General features: G+C 43.1%; 1 pseudogene; it reads right to left on the minus strand.

Annotated features, from left to right (window-relative positions):
* Window positions 1-12,434, minus strand: part of LOC119271257 — an 83,112-nt pseudogene extending 70,678 nt beyond the window's left edge.
* Between the last annotated feature and the right edge of the window lie 2,786 nt (window positions 12,435-15,220).

Consider the following 15,220-nt stretch of genomic DNA (forward strand, 5'->3'; position numbering starts at 1 on the left):
GTCATAACATAGGGTGACACAGAACTAGCTCCAATTCATCAATGTAATGTAGGCATGTATTCCGTATATAGTCATACGTGCTTATGGAAAAGAACTTGCATGACATCTTTTGTCCTACCCTCCCGTGGCAGCGGGGTCCTATTGGAAACTAAGGGATATTAAGGCCTCCTTTTAATAGAGAACCGGAACAAAGCATTAGCACATAGTGAATACATGAACTCCTCAAACTATGGTCATCACCGGGAGTGGTCCCGATTATTGTCACTTCGGGGTTGCCGGCTCATAACACATAGTAGGTGACTATAGACTTGCAAGATAGGATCAAGAACTCCCATATATTCATGAAAACATAATAGGTTCAGATCTGAAATCATGGCACTCGGGCCCTAGTGACAAGCATTAAGCATAGCAAAGTCATAGCAACATCAATCTCAGAACATAGTGGATACTAGGGATCAAACCCTAACAAAACTAACTCGATTACATGATAAATCTCATCCAACCCATCACCATCCAGCAAGCCTACGATGGAATTACTCACGCACGGCGGTGAGCATCATGAAATTGGTGATGGAGGATGGTTGATGATGACGATGGCGACGAATCCCCCTCTCCGGAGCCCCGAATGGACTCCAGATCAGCCCTCCCGAGAGGTTTTAGGGCTTGGCGGCGGCTCCGTATCGTAAAACGCGATGATTTCTTCTCTCTGATTTTTTCTCTTCGAAAGCAAATATATAGAGTTGGAGTTGGCGTCGGAGGGCATCCAGGGGGGCCACGTGGTAGGGGGGTGCACCCTAGGGGGGCGCCCCCCACCCTCGTGGACTGGGTGTGGGCCCCCTGGTCTTCATCTTTGGTGAGGATTTTTTATTATTTTTTCTAAGATGTTCCGTGGAGTTTCAGGTCATTCCGAGAATATTTGTTTTTTGCACATAAAACAACACCATGGCAATTCTGCTGAAAACAATGTCAGTCCAAGTTAGTTCCATTCAAATCATACAAGTTAGAGTCCAAAACAAGGGCAAAAGTGTTTGGAAAAGTAGATATGACGGAGACATATCAGACGCTGGAGGCGAGCGGCCCGATTGGGGCGCATATCTGGTGGCGCAGGCGCAAGAGGTTGCGGCGGGCACATGGGTGAGGGAAGGTGCCGGCATCCAAGGCAGTGCAGCAGATGCTGCAGATCTGGAGAAGGTGGAGGCGGGCTCGAGCGGCGCAGTCCAGCCAGATGCACCCGCTCTGGCGATCTCCGGCGAGGTGCAAAAGGTGGAGGCAGGCTCTGGCAAGGCGCACGAGGTGGAGAAGGTGGAGGCCGGCTCCGACGAGGAGCAGGTGGAGCAGAAGGTATGTGCTTCTCCCATTTGTTGGTAGTTTTTAGATTCTAGGGTTTTTGTCCAGAAGTTTCTTGGGTTAGATTAGTTGGATTGAGGGTTTTCTCTACATTAGGGTTTTTTCTGTTTTTTATTCGTGCAAGAATGGTGGACCACATATGATTATTAGATTAGGTTAGAAGTAGCCGGATTGAGGGATGGGTTTTTTCAGATGCTTATTAGATTAGTAATGGAATTTTTTCTTCTTAGATTTTAATTAGTATGAGGTTGAACACCTTATTTAAGAGGGAATTTAAGGACAAATAGACCATATATGATTATTAGATCTGTAGTTCTATGCCGCAGACATATATGATTATTTGATTTGTTCTGTGGTTCAATGTTACTGGATGGAAACATATTGGAATTGGAATGCATTAATTTTGATGGGGAAATGAATTGATTTAGATGATACAAGATTCATCTATAGTATAATATTTTGTTGTTTTGGTAAGTAATGAAATTTTAGTTGTTTGTTGGAGATGTACGTATTTATAGTTGAAGTTGTACATAAGTAACTACTGCATTATGTTAATATGTGTGGGAGCTTTGCTACATTATCCCAAAAAATGCTTAGGTACATTTTAATTATTCTTTTGTCTAGGCTTCCTGTAATTAGAAAGTTTTGCAGAATATTAGTTATATTAGCTATGTTGTTCAGATGTGTGCATGAAAATGGAAAAATGCAAGTACGATCATAGTTTGGATAAGCTGGTCAATGTGTCATGTGTGCATATTTAAATTAGTAGTTGGCTTCTGTAATTAGTAGTAATGGATGTAATTTTATATTTAGGTGGATGGTTCAGTGGATAAGAAGAGGAAGCTGGACATGACCGACTTCGAAGACCCGTATGCTGAAGGCTATGGTGACGATGAAGTGTTTGAGGTAAGCCCACCCTAAAACCTAGGGCCTATTTGGTGGCCATTTTTTGCCAAATGTATCCACACTTATGGTGGCCATTTTGTTAGCCACACTTTTTGTGGCAGCATGGTTGACATGAATAGTGAGAGAAAGTTAGTGAAGGCTCTTTTGTACAATAGTGCATTCAAACCTATATGATTATAAGGAGATATAGGTCAGTGTAGCACACACCCGGAATTTGATTTACTCCTGCCAGGTCTCGCTGATCAGAATCCCATGTTATCATGTTAGAATAAATATTGAGTGATAGAATGTACTTTCTTTCCTACAAGAAGATGAAACCTTGAGTGGTCAAAATGAAACTGGTTGTTGTAAAATTTAGGTTCCAGTTTCCACTATGTAGGTTTGAAGCTGATTGTTCTCATCACTAATTTCTCTCTCAATTTCTCTTCTTGGCACCATTGAAATACATGTCTCACCGCTTTAGTTAGCTATATTCTCACTTCCCTTAGCCTTAGGTCCAATGTATAACTTGCTTGCTTTCATGATTCAAAGAGTGACATTGTTTCCTTTAAGGTTTATTTGCAACACATGGAAAGCTGATTTCCAAACCTTGAATAGAATCAATGTTGAATGACTAGGCCTGATTATGCAAGTAATTGAGCTGATAGTATAAACAAACATCTAAATTGAGTTTACGAAAAATTCAAAAAAAGTGAGTTTATGTGTATCCTCCTTTGCTCCACAACTTCAGATTAAAATATTTTAATGTTCACTATACATTTTTCTAATAACATTTGGCTTAACTTTGCTTTCCTAAATGTATGGTAGGCTGAAGCCTATATTGTATTATTGGCACTGGTTTTATATTAGTAATAATGGAATTCATTAATGTGTGCAGTATGCCTCTGGAGATGAGGTGGACCACACCAACGTCGAATCATTCATCGAGAAGGAGCTACAGAAGATCAGGGACTAGGGTCTTTCTTTCTACTACAAGGGGGGAGTTCGAATGCCCGTACTGCTCGAGGCCAAAGCTCAGGGATGGGCTCTATGAGCATCTTCTGGATCATGCAAGGGCTTCATCAGTCAGCAGCGGCGACCCGAAGATCAGGGCGCAGCATGCTGCCCTCATGAAGGCCCTGTATCCAGTGTAGTTTCCCGACTTCGTGCTGATCATCAGAAGCTGGAAGTCCTACTCATCATCAGTAAATTTGATGGTGTTTTACTTTTGGAAAGCTGCATGTGGGTGTGAACTGTTGGGAACTAGCTCTACTAATCTAGTATGCTTATATGAATGTAATGTATTATGTGCCTGAACTGGATCTGTTGTGAACAGGATGGTACCTGTGGTGGTAATCTAGAATGCTATCTATATTTGTGTGGCCTTAACTTTATTTGTGGTGAATGGCATGTTCTATTTAGATGTTGTTTCAATGTGTAGTTTATGAGTTTCGATGGTGCAATGATCACAAAAGCTGCTTCAATGTTGCTTGACGCATGCTGCAAGACTTATGCATGTTGTGGGCAAGTGCAACATGGTGTGCCCGTGTGCAAATCGTATGATATTTATAATCTGGCAATGTTCGAAAATAGCCGTGTCATGAATTATGGTACATGGGGTTTAGTAAAGTTACTGATAATTGTTCATCCTCACACATTCCATCATTGCATAATTTGAATAAGCAAAAAGATGAAATGTTCCATCATTTGAACAACTGTTGCAATAATAGAGCAAATATTCCATCATCAAAGTGTGAAGGAATTAAAATGTAAATTTAGAAGAGTAATGTAATACTAGTTAAAAATAGTGTGTGCAAAAAACGGAATTTGAAATAAGATGTACTATATTTTTTAAGAAAGTTATATTATCATACTTATTAGAATTTTGAAAATGTCACTTATTTATAAGAAAAGAAAATATAAATATTTAAAAAGATGTCTTTGATAAAAATACCTTTTGAATTCATAGGTAATAAATAAAAATTAGGTAATATATATATATATATATATATATATATATATATATTATTTTTTGAGGGCTCAGGTAATTTTTATGTAAACAAAAGGAAAGGGAAAAAATTAAACAAAAGGAAAAGCATGGGCCAGCCTAGCCATCTATACCCATGCGTGGTCCAGCGCGCGGGTTAGGCTGGCCTGTGAAAGCCCATCTAATCTGGCCCATCGCATGGCCACACCAGGGCAGAGCACACGGTGGTGGGAGTTTAGTCCCACCTCGCCTAGCGAGAGGGAGTCGCACCAGCTTATATACCCGGCTGCGAGTCCCCAGTCAAGCTCCTCTCATATGCATGCAGTACATTGCCTAATCATCTGCCCTCTGCCCCGTGGGGCATACCAGCAGCAGAGAAATATGCACCACGGGCCTGCATCCTGGCCCATGAACTGTTGGGTTCCTAGTCGTATGCTGAAGGAAATATGCCCTAGAGGCAATAATAAAGTTATTATTTATTTCCTTATATCATGATAAATGTTTATTATTCATGCTAGAATTGTATTAACCGGAAACTTAGTACATGTGTGAATACATAGACAAATAGAGTGTCACTAGTTTGCCTCTACTTGACTAGCTCGTTGAATCAATGATGGTTATGTTTCCTAACCATAGATATGAGTTGTCATTTGATTAACAGGATCAAATCATTAGAGAATGATGTGATTGACTTGACCCATTCCATTAGCTTAGCACGATGATCGTTTAGTTTGTTGCTATTGCTTTCTTCATGACTTATACATGTTCCTATGACTATGAGATTAAGCAACTCCCGAGTACCGGAGGAACACTTTGTGTGCTACCAAACGTCACAACCTAACTCGGTGATTATAAAGGTGCTCTACAGGTGTCTCTGATGGTACTTGTTAAGTTGGCATAGATCAAGATTAGGATTTGTCACTCCGATTGTTAGAGAGTTATCTCTGGGCCTTCTCGGTAATACACGTCACTATAATCCTTGCAAGCATTCTGACTAATGAGTTAGTTGCGGGATGATGTATTGCGGAACGAGTAAAGAGACTTGCCGGTAACGAGATTGAACTAGGTATGAGGATACCGACGATCGAATCTCGGGCAAGTAACATACCGATGACAAAGGGAACAACGTATGTTGTTATGCGGTTTGACCAATAAAGACCTTCGTAGAATATGTAGGAACCAATATGAGCATCTAGGTTCTGCTATTGGTTATTGATCGGAGATGAGTCTCGGTCATGTCTACATAGTTCTCGAACCCGTACGGTCTGCAAGCTTAACGTTCGGGGACGATCAGTATTATGAGTCTATGTGTTTTGATGTACCGAAGGTAGTTCGGAGTCCCGGATTTGATCACGGACATGACGAGGAGTCTCGAAATGGTGGAGAAATAAAGATCAATATATTGGAAGCCTATGTTTGGACATCGGAATGGTTCCAGATGAGTTCGGGCATTTTCCGGAGTACCGGGAGGTTACCGGAACCCCCCGGGGAGTATATGGGCCTTATTGGGCCTTAGTGTAATAGAGGAGGGGAATGGAAAAGGTGGGAGGCGTGCACCCTATCCCAATCCGAATTGGGTAGCGGCCGCCCCCCCCTCCCCCTTTCCTTCCTTCTCTCCTCCCCTTCCTTCTCTCCGACTCCTACTACTTGGAAGGGGGGCATCCTACTCCCGCTGGGAGTAGGACTCACCTAGGGCGCACCACAGAGGGCCGGCCCTCCCCCCTCCTTCACTACTTTATATATGGGGGAGGGGGCACCCCATATACCGAGCTGAACATGTGCAGATTGCGGAGGTGCTATACCTTCGGTGCTAGGATCGGTCGGATCGTGAAGACGTTCGACTACATCAACCGTGTTGTCATAACGCTTTCGCTTACGGTCTACGAGGGTACGTGGACAATACTCTTCCCCTCTCGTCGCTATGCATCACCTAGATAGATCTTGCGTGTGCATAGGATTTTTTTTGAAATTACTGCGTTCCCAACAGTGACATCCGAGCCAGGTCTATGCGTAGATGTTATATGCAAGAGTAGAACACAAAGGAGTTGTGGGCTGAGTATATACATATTACTTGCCGTCACTAGTTGATTCTTGATTCAGCGGAATTGTTGGATGGAGCGGCTCAGACCGACATTACGCGTATGCTTACGCGAGACTAGTTCTACCGACGTGCTTCGCACACAGGTGGCTAATGGGTGTTAGTTTCTCCAACTTTAGTTGAATCGGATTCAATGAACAGGTTCTTTCTGAAGATCAAAAAGTAATCACTATACCACGTTGTGTTTTTTGATGTGTAGGTAAGAACGGTTCATTTTTGCCTCCCTTCATTTGTTCTAGCTTAATGTTTTTTGTTGTTGTGTTCATTCTTTTCTTCCATGGAAGAGTAATTCATTTCCTTTTTACTTTTGGATTTTTTTATTTGATTTGGCATTATTCAACACAAAAAAATAAAATTTCAACAAATTCTTTTTTTGCCTGAGAATCACCCTCGGCTGTCGTGCCATCCGGTGTGGGATCCTGCGCCCGAGACAACGACAGATCCAGCTGACACATGGGCGACACACCCCCTGGGGACCGCCTGTCGGCGTCATCAATGCGTAGCGGACCAGGCGCTAGAGACCCAGTCGACAAGCACCAGTTGGCGCGGGGGGATGCGCCAGGTTCGCTCCCGCCCGACCGCTCGGTGGAGACAGCCCGTGTGTCGGACGCAGACGGGCCACCCGTGGATCCTGCGCTGGGTGGAGTAGGCGGATCCACCTGGGATCCCATGCGTATGATTGCCGCTGGATCTCTCGGGATCGGCGTCTGCAGGTGGATCTTCCTCGTGTCTTGCGCCAGACTCCCTTGGCGTTATGCGTTGCTTGAAATCATGATGCATAGATTTTTTTGCTGCATTTTTGTTACCCTTTTCCTTTTCTACATCATGAAGATCAGTATCAGTAGCACCATCAATTACATGATCAACAACTCTTTTGGCCCCTTGATCAGTAGGATTTAGGAGCTCCGGTGGAAGCAAAAGAATTTCAGTGCTTAGTCGAGAACCCGCATTAGGATGCAGGTCAGAGAAGGGAAAACTGCTTCGAATGTGATATAATTTATTAGTTAATATAATATACTTAGGCCTTACACAATTAACTGCCCAAAATGCAGATAGGACTTGACCATTCAGTTCAATAATAAACCACAAAACATACTTAAAATTCATCACAAATCTCCTTCAGCTTCTTGATCTTATCAACGTACCCGTGTTTCTGTTTGAGAAAATCTGCACTAATATACTCAAGTTTTTTCTTCTCTTGCTTCAGCTGGTCCCTCTCTCTCATCACTTGGTCTCTCTCTAGCACCACCCGGGCCCGGTCTTTCTTAGCCTTTTCCCTCCGGACCTGATGTAGATTGGCACAACCATGGTCTGCCATCTTATTCTTCTCCAGCTCCTCGTTGAGATTGCTAAGTGACAATCTTGCGTTGCCCAACTGTGTGAGAGCATCCTCCTCTTTGAGATCTCTAAGTGACAATCTTGCATTGCCAAACTGCGTGAGAGCATCCTCCTTATCATCCACCATTTTAGCAAAGTCCATTTTGAAAAATCTCAGCTCTTCCTCTGTCCTCCTCTTTTCTCCAATTAACTTGAAATTTTCTTCAGCATTCTTAACATTCTGTCTCAGCTTCTTGTCATACATGCTCCACAGTTCTCTGAGGCAGAACTTTGTATCCACAGACCACTCCGGGTCTACCCATTCCACATAGTTACATTTCACTTATTCCTACATTATGAAAAAATATGGTCTCAATCATATACGCACAAATGCACTACAATTACAAGCAATGCACTACAAATATGTTCTCAATCATATAAACAAAAAATGTAGCATGCAATGATATACATATATATATATATATGGATCAATTAACTACAAGTATATGCTATTATGGGCTAAAACAAACATTAGACCGTAAAAAAGACAACATAAATACAGACTTTGTAAATGCATAAATTAATTGAAATTGTATGTAATTATGGGAAGAACAATGGATTACCGCGAAGTAAATCGAGCACGAGCTAATGTAAACATATATTTACAGTATGGAACAACATACCTTCTGACCACAAGCAAGAAAACGTCTGCTAGTGTCCAAGGAATCAAAAGCAACTAGCCTGACGCAAGGTTCTCGATGCAGACAATGAGAAGACAGATCGTGGGCAATGCCACTCCATTCATAGCAAGGGATAATCGTAGGAAGCTAAAAGAAACAATAGAGATAATGCACAAATCAACGCCTTGCGTTAAAGACCGGTAATGAAGAACCCTAACCCTAAGCCTAGCACTATCTGGAGATTATATAGTAGGAGCGTACCTACAGGCTAGTCACGGATTCGCCGTCCGTAGAAGAGTTCGAGTCATCGCTCCATGAAACCATGGCGTAACGCGACCGATGGCAAGACGTGGATCGGTGGCGGCGGCGGCGGTCGCAGTGGATAGACAGAATGCGCGTGGAGATCGTGAGGGAAGAACCGCCCCGACCAGGTGGCCAGCGCGGCCCATTTAAACGGGTTGTAATAAAAATAAAAATTGTTAAATGGGCTTGGCAATGGGAGCGGTCGTGTGTCGCGCCATCTAACGACATCCGTCGCCCCCCTCCACATCATCGCGACAAGCGGCCCGAGTTACACAACATGCCATAAAATGGTGGGTTTATCTTTTCTTTATGCGGGGAAAATGGTGGTTTTTTCAGTACCAAGTCTATACTCTATACCCAAGTGAGCTGGTATTTTCTATATCTAAATGGTGGTGAACCAGAGGAGTGGAAAAAAATTATTTATTACCACACATAATTACATCTTCTATATCTAAACTACTAGCCCCCACTAACCTATTTCTCTTAACATGCAAGTTTGCCACCTCATCATTCAACATGCATGGAGAAAGGTCCACCACAACATGCAAACAAAAGATTCCCCCAACAACATATGCATGTTCCACGTAACCATTTTTCTATGAATATATTGCAAAACATTCCCACAACAACGTGCGGGGTATCGTCTAGTTTTCTAATATAATATAACTCGAGTGGACAACACAAAAGATGCCATCATTATAATGGCTCAAATGCTATCCATTTCCCATGATTTAAGTCCCTAGTGAATGCCTCCTGTTTAGTCCATATATGCTACAAGCGCTATCTCAAGGTCCTGGCCTCTTGCAAGAGTATATATCATGTATGCAGTAACACATTGTAAACACCTCACTATTAGATCACTGGATTCATCCGTACATAACTCTAGCAAGTGTTCTACTCTTCTTCACCCACCCCGCTTCTGCACATGATAACAGGAAAAGTTAATGAATGACAAGTTAAAAACAATTATAACCTACAATGCGTACAAAAACTTACTTCTTATTTAGTTTGCATTTCTTGCTGCGTTTAGTGTGCCCTAGCAATTTGCATGCGCCCCACCTGATTCTGATCTCGTCATACGAAAGTGACCTACCATTTTTCGACATAGGGCGGTTCTCATCTACCTTAGCTGCACCTTCCGTTGATACTTTAATAGGATCTTGAACTTCAACTATGTTGCCTTCACCATCGTCTACATATTCAATTGCACACCTACTGAGATCAGCCGTTTTCTTACTCAAATTTTCCTCTAGCTGATCATACTCATGGTTCTTAGCTATCATGGCCTTCAAACTCTCATTTAACTGACCCCGCAAAGTTGGGTGTTTGCAAGCCTCATGCATAGCTTCTGAAGCCAACACACTGACCTGGCTATATTTCATTCTTTCAGCTGCCCTAGTCCATCCAAATCCCAACAGATCGCTTGTCGCGCCTCGCGGGCAGTCCCAACCTTGCGTCTTTTGTGAACCGCACAAGAACTGAACACTTTGGTATTTCATATATATTCAAGTACTTTAGTACATGGAACATGTGCTTGCAAGGTAGACCCTTTCGAATCATTCTTCTGCAGCTGCACCTTATAGTTTCTGCAGAATTTACTCATGTATAATCCACCCAAAAACGGCTCTTCCGGTTTTTCTTCCAGGCCACGATGTACTGCTGTGATATGTTTCCGAGCTTTATTTCTACAATCTCCATGCCGCCAATTTTCCTAAGATCATCTTGGAACATATAGAAGTTTGCTGGAGTGAAGACGTGAGAAGCAGCTATCTCAAGTTCCCTCGAGCTAGTAACTGGCATCGGTAAACTCTATGAGGCCGTGCAGTCATCTCACGCCTCGTTCTCACGGATACGTACAACGGTGTTCTCATAGTGCAAAATCATATCCACCAGGGTCATTTCACCGTCTAAGTGGAGGTGAATGCATGACTTTATACTTTCACTCCTCTGGTGGCTTTTCATGCCAGACCAGAACCCCTCTGTCAGATAAGCTGCGACCCACGGTCTCCTCTTCTTATACATCCGTCTCAACCATGTTACTCTTTTTTCGACTGCCATCTTCTTTTGGAAAACACGTGCCATGTCTTGTCAAACGTGGCCGTGGACATGTTGTAGTACATAAGAGTTCGGAACTCCTTCAAGGACTTGTGACTGAGGTGAATCTTCATTTTTTTTTCTATATGGCACGTACATATATGGTGCCACATGTCTGGCAAGACTTGGCGAATTGCCTTGATCATCACAGCGTCGGCATCCGTGATAGCACTCTTCGGCATCTTTTGACACATGGACCTCAAAAATGTCTGCAGCAGCCACACATATGTCTCGTTGGTCTTGTCCGAAACTATGGCACAAGCAAAAACAATGGTCTTCCGGTGATTGTTAAGGCCAACAAAAGGTATGAATGGCATACCATACCGGTTCATCTTGTATGTGCTATCAAATACAAGCACGTCACCGAAGTCCTCATAGTCATGACGAGACTGGGAGTCACACCAGAACATCATATTCATATGTCCTTTATTATCTAGCTTGTACTCGAAAAAGAAGCTAGGATCCCTCTGTTTCCTACTGGCTATGATGCCTATGGCTGTGGCAGCATCACCTTCTGAAAGTAGCTTCCTCTTCCCCATGGCGCAAAGGTTATATATTTTACACCTGGTAAAACCAATACCGTCATACCATACATGTTTGCTGATGAAGGAATCCATCATGTCGTGAATTCTAATCCCTGCAGCTCCCGTGGACATTATCTCAGCTTTCTGGCACTCTTTGATTTTCTGTGTGACCAAAGAAAAGGTACCTCATCCGGTCCTGCCAAGATATGGCTATGCTTGTCCTCAAAACTATCAACATACCAAAGCCCATGCTTTTGGTCAAGCTTCACGGTCAGGTGCGCTTCGCAGTGGCAGCGTGTCTCGGGTCTGAGCCTACGGTTGTGTCCTTCCTCGGTTAGCAACCTGCTATCACGTTTTCCTTGTCTGGAACAAACAAACCGCCTATAATGCATATGATGTGACTCGGTTTGCTATACCTCACATTATTCTTTCTAATGCTGAAACCATTATCTCTAGCATAGCTGTTGTAGAAATCATATGCAGCATCGTGAGACATAGAAGTCATTTGTATTATCTGCATGAACATCTCCCTCTTATCATCTGCACTGGCAGTATCTTGGACATTCTTTTCCCCCTCATCTTCTGTGACCTACACAATCATAACATAGCCATGAAAACAACTTTCTATGGTATAACATTACTTCCATACAACATTGATTACATACGTACCTCACTCATCATGACCGACGACTGCGACTCCCCAGAATCAGGTGCACCTAATGATTAGTCATCAAGGCCTGTCTCCGCGTCGGATTCACCATAATAGTCGTACGCATTATGACATTCAGAAATGAGCTGGAAAATATAACACAAATACATAAGTACTTATCATATAATATTCCAGGATAAATTCAATTTGCATGCCAATAAATAATTCCACTTCCATACCTGACTAATGTAATCTTCATTCGAGATCTCTGAGTTGTTTTTCTGACCATCATCATGCTCATTGTTTTCCTGGCCATCATCATGCGCATCCATCTATAAATTTTCAACACAAAAATATAATCTTGTCGGATGCCACCAAAAAATTACAACATGATAATGCCACTCACATTAAGGTCTTCCAATTCGCCCCCATTCTCTGACATATCTCCACGGTCTGAATTTTCATCATCTAGACAATCTTCTATCCAGTCTTTCATCAGTTCTCCAAACTCCATGTCATACATCATATCAGTTAACTCATCGTCTGCCATTTCTTACAACAAATAATATGTATCATCACATGTGCAAACATTATCAATGCTGAAATATACAACACCTAGCACATGATCATGGATGTTAAGTAAACTACCCCAACCGGAGAGCGCCCCAACAGAGGGCATTCAGATCGTGCACACAACCGACGCCAACGACCTCTGACCACCCATGGATCCTCCCCCTCTCCACACCGGTCATCGGCGTTAAGGTACATCAACCCTAGTAAGGAAGATGCCCACGACACCAGTAGGTGATCACTTTGGATCACGAGAAGTAGCGCTACCCGTGATAACATGTGCCGCCGGATACCTAGCCCACGGCACCAGTCGTGATCACTTTGGATCGCCGGATACCTAGGTAAGTGTAACACCCACGATGCGGCTATATCTCCCATGTGTCGGAGCACGACTTAGAGGCATAGCCTCATAGTAGGCATGTCGCAAGAGGGGTAATATTTACACATCCCATGTACTGAATAAGAAAGGGATAAAGAGTTGGCTTACAAATGCCACTTCACACAATACATAAATATAGCACTACATCATCCAGAATACAATCAAGGTCCGACTACGGAACCAAATAAAGAAAGACAACCCCTAATGCTAGATCCCCGATCGCCCCGACTGGGCTCCACTACTGATCAACTGGAAACGAAACAACACAATCAAACACGATCTTCATCGAGCTCCTCCTTGAGCTCGGTTGCGTCACCTGCACGGTTGTCATCGGCACCTGCAACTGTTTGAACTAATCTGTGAGTCACAGGGACTCAGCAATCTCACACCCTTGTGATCAAGACTATTTAAGCTTATGGGTAGCATAGGGTAGTGAGGTGGAGCTGCAGCAAGCACTAGCATATATGGTGGCTAACATACGCAAATGAGAGCGAGAAGAGAAGCAAAGAGCAGTCGTGAACTAGAAGTGATCAAGAGGTGATCCTGAAACTACTTACGTTCAAGCATAACACAAGAACCGTGTTCACTTCCCGGACTCTGCCGGAAAGAGACCATCATGGCTACACACGCGGTTGATGCATTTTAATTAAGTCAAGTGTCAAGTTCTCTACAACCGGACATTAACAAATTCCCATCTGCCCATAACCGCGGGCACGACTTTCGAGAGTTCAAAACCCTGCAGGGGTGTCCCAACTTAGCCCATCACAAGCTCTCACGGTCAACAAAGGATATTCCTTCTCCAAGGAAGACCCGATCAGACTCGGAATCTCGGTTGCAAGACATTTCGACAATGGTAAAACAAGACCAGCAAGACCGCCCGATGCGCCGACATCCTGATAGGAGTTGCACATATCTCATTCTCAGGGCAACACTGGATGAACACTACGTACAGCTAAAACTAGCCCTTAGGTTTCGCCGAGGAGGCGCCGCAAGTGGCTCTGGTTCGGACCAACACTTAGACAAGCACTGGCCCGGGGGTTAAAATAAAGATGACTCTTGAGTCTGCAGAACCCAAGGGAAGGTGATAGGTTTTAGTGCAAATGTAAAACCAAGGTTGGGCCTTGCTGGAGGAGTTTTATTCAAAGCAAACTGTCAAGGGGTTCCCATAACACCCAACCTCGTAAGGAATGCAAAATCAAGGAACATAACACCGGTATGACGGAAACTAGGGCGGCAAGAGTGGAACAAAACACCAGGCATAAGGTCGAGCCTTCCACCCTTTACCAAGTATATAGGTGCATTACTTAAACAAGATATAATAATGATATCCCAACAATATCCATGTTCCAACATGGAACAAACTTCATCTTCACCTGCAACTAACAACGCTATAAGAGGGGCTGAGCAAAGCGGTAACATAGCCAAACAACGGTTTGCTAGGACAAGGTGGGTTAGAGGCTTGACATGGCAATATGGGAGGCATGATATAGCAAGTGGTAGGTATCGCGGCATAGCAAAAGAGCGAGCAACTAGCAAGCAAAGATAGAAGTGATTTCGAGGCTATGGTCATCTTGCCTGCAAAGTTCTCCGAGTTAACGTAAGCTTGATCCTCGTAAGCATACTCAATGGGTTCCTCGATCAAGAACTCGTCTCCCGGCTCTACCCAAGGCAAGAACACAAGCAAAGGAAAACAACAATCAACCACGGTGCAATGCGCAAGCAACATGATGCAAAACATGGCATGATATGTGAGATGTGGTATGCAATGCATATGCGTGCTCCAGAAGTAAAGGATTGAACCAGGCATCAACTTGGCAATCCAAGAGTTCCTCTGGAAAGATGAGTTGATTTCGGTCGAAATCGATATAAAGATCACCGGAATCGGATGCACGGTTTGCAAATGGCAAGCAAAATAAGAATGGCATAATTCTGCGATTGACAGCATGATGCCATCTAGAATGCAACAAGAAACTAAGCTACTGCACTCCAACATAACAACAAAGCACATGGCAGTGATATAATCAAGATGCTTGACAAAATATGAACACTGAGCTACGGCTAAATCACACAAGAGCAGGTTCAAACAAGCATGGCAAAAGTGCAAAAGATAACAGCATCACAGACTTAGTGAGAAAACTAACATGTCAGGAATTAACATCAGGAAGCAATGTTTAGAGCAAGATAACAACATGCTACAGGATCAGATCATAGCAATACAAGGCATGGCATGAATCTACTCGAAGCATATAACAAAAGTCCCTTACTGACCATAAGCCAAAAAGGATCAGAAGATATGATGGCACCCATGTAAACATAGCAAGTTTCGTTAACAGATTCAGACTTAGAAGAAAAACTGGACATGGCATAAACAAAATTATGAAGGCATG

Source organism: Triticum dicoccoides, chromosome 3A (assembly GCF_002162155.2).
Source record: "Triticum dicoccoides isolate Atlit2015 ecotype Zavitan chromosome 3A, WEW_v2.0, whole genome shotgun sequence".
NCBI lineage: Eukaryota > Viridiplantae > Streptophyta > Magnoliopsida > Poales > Poaceae > Triticum > Triticum dicoccoides.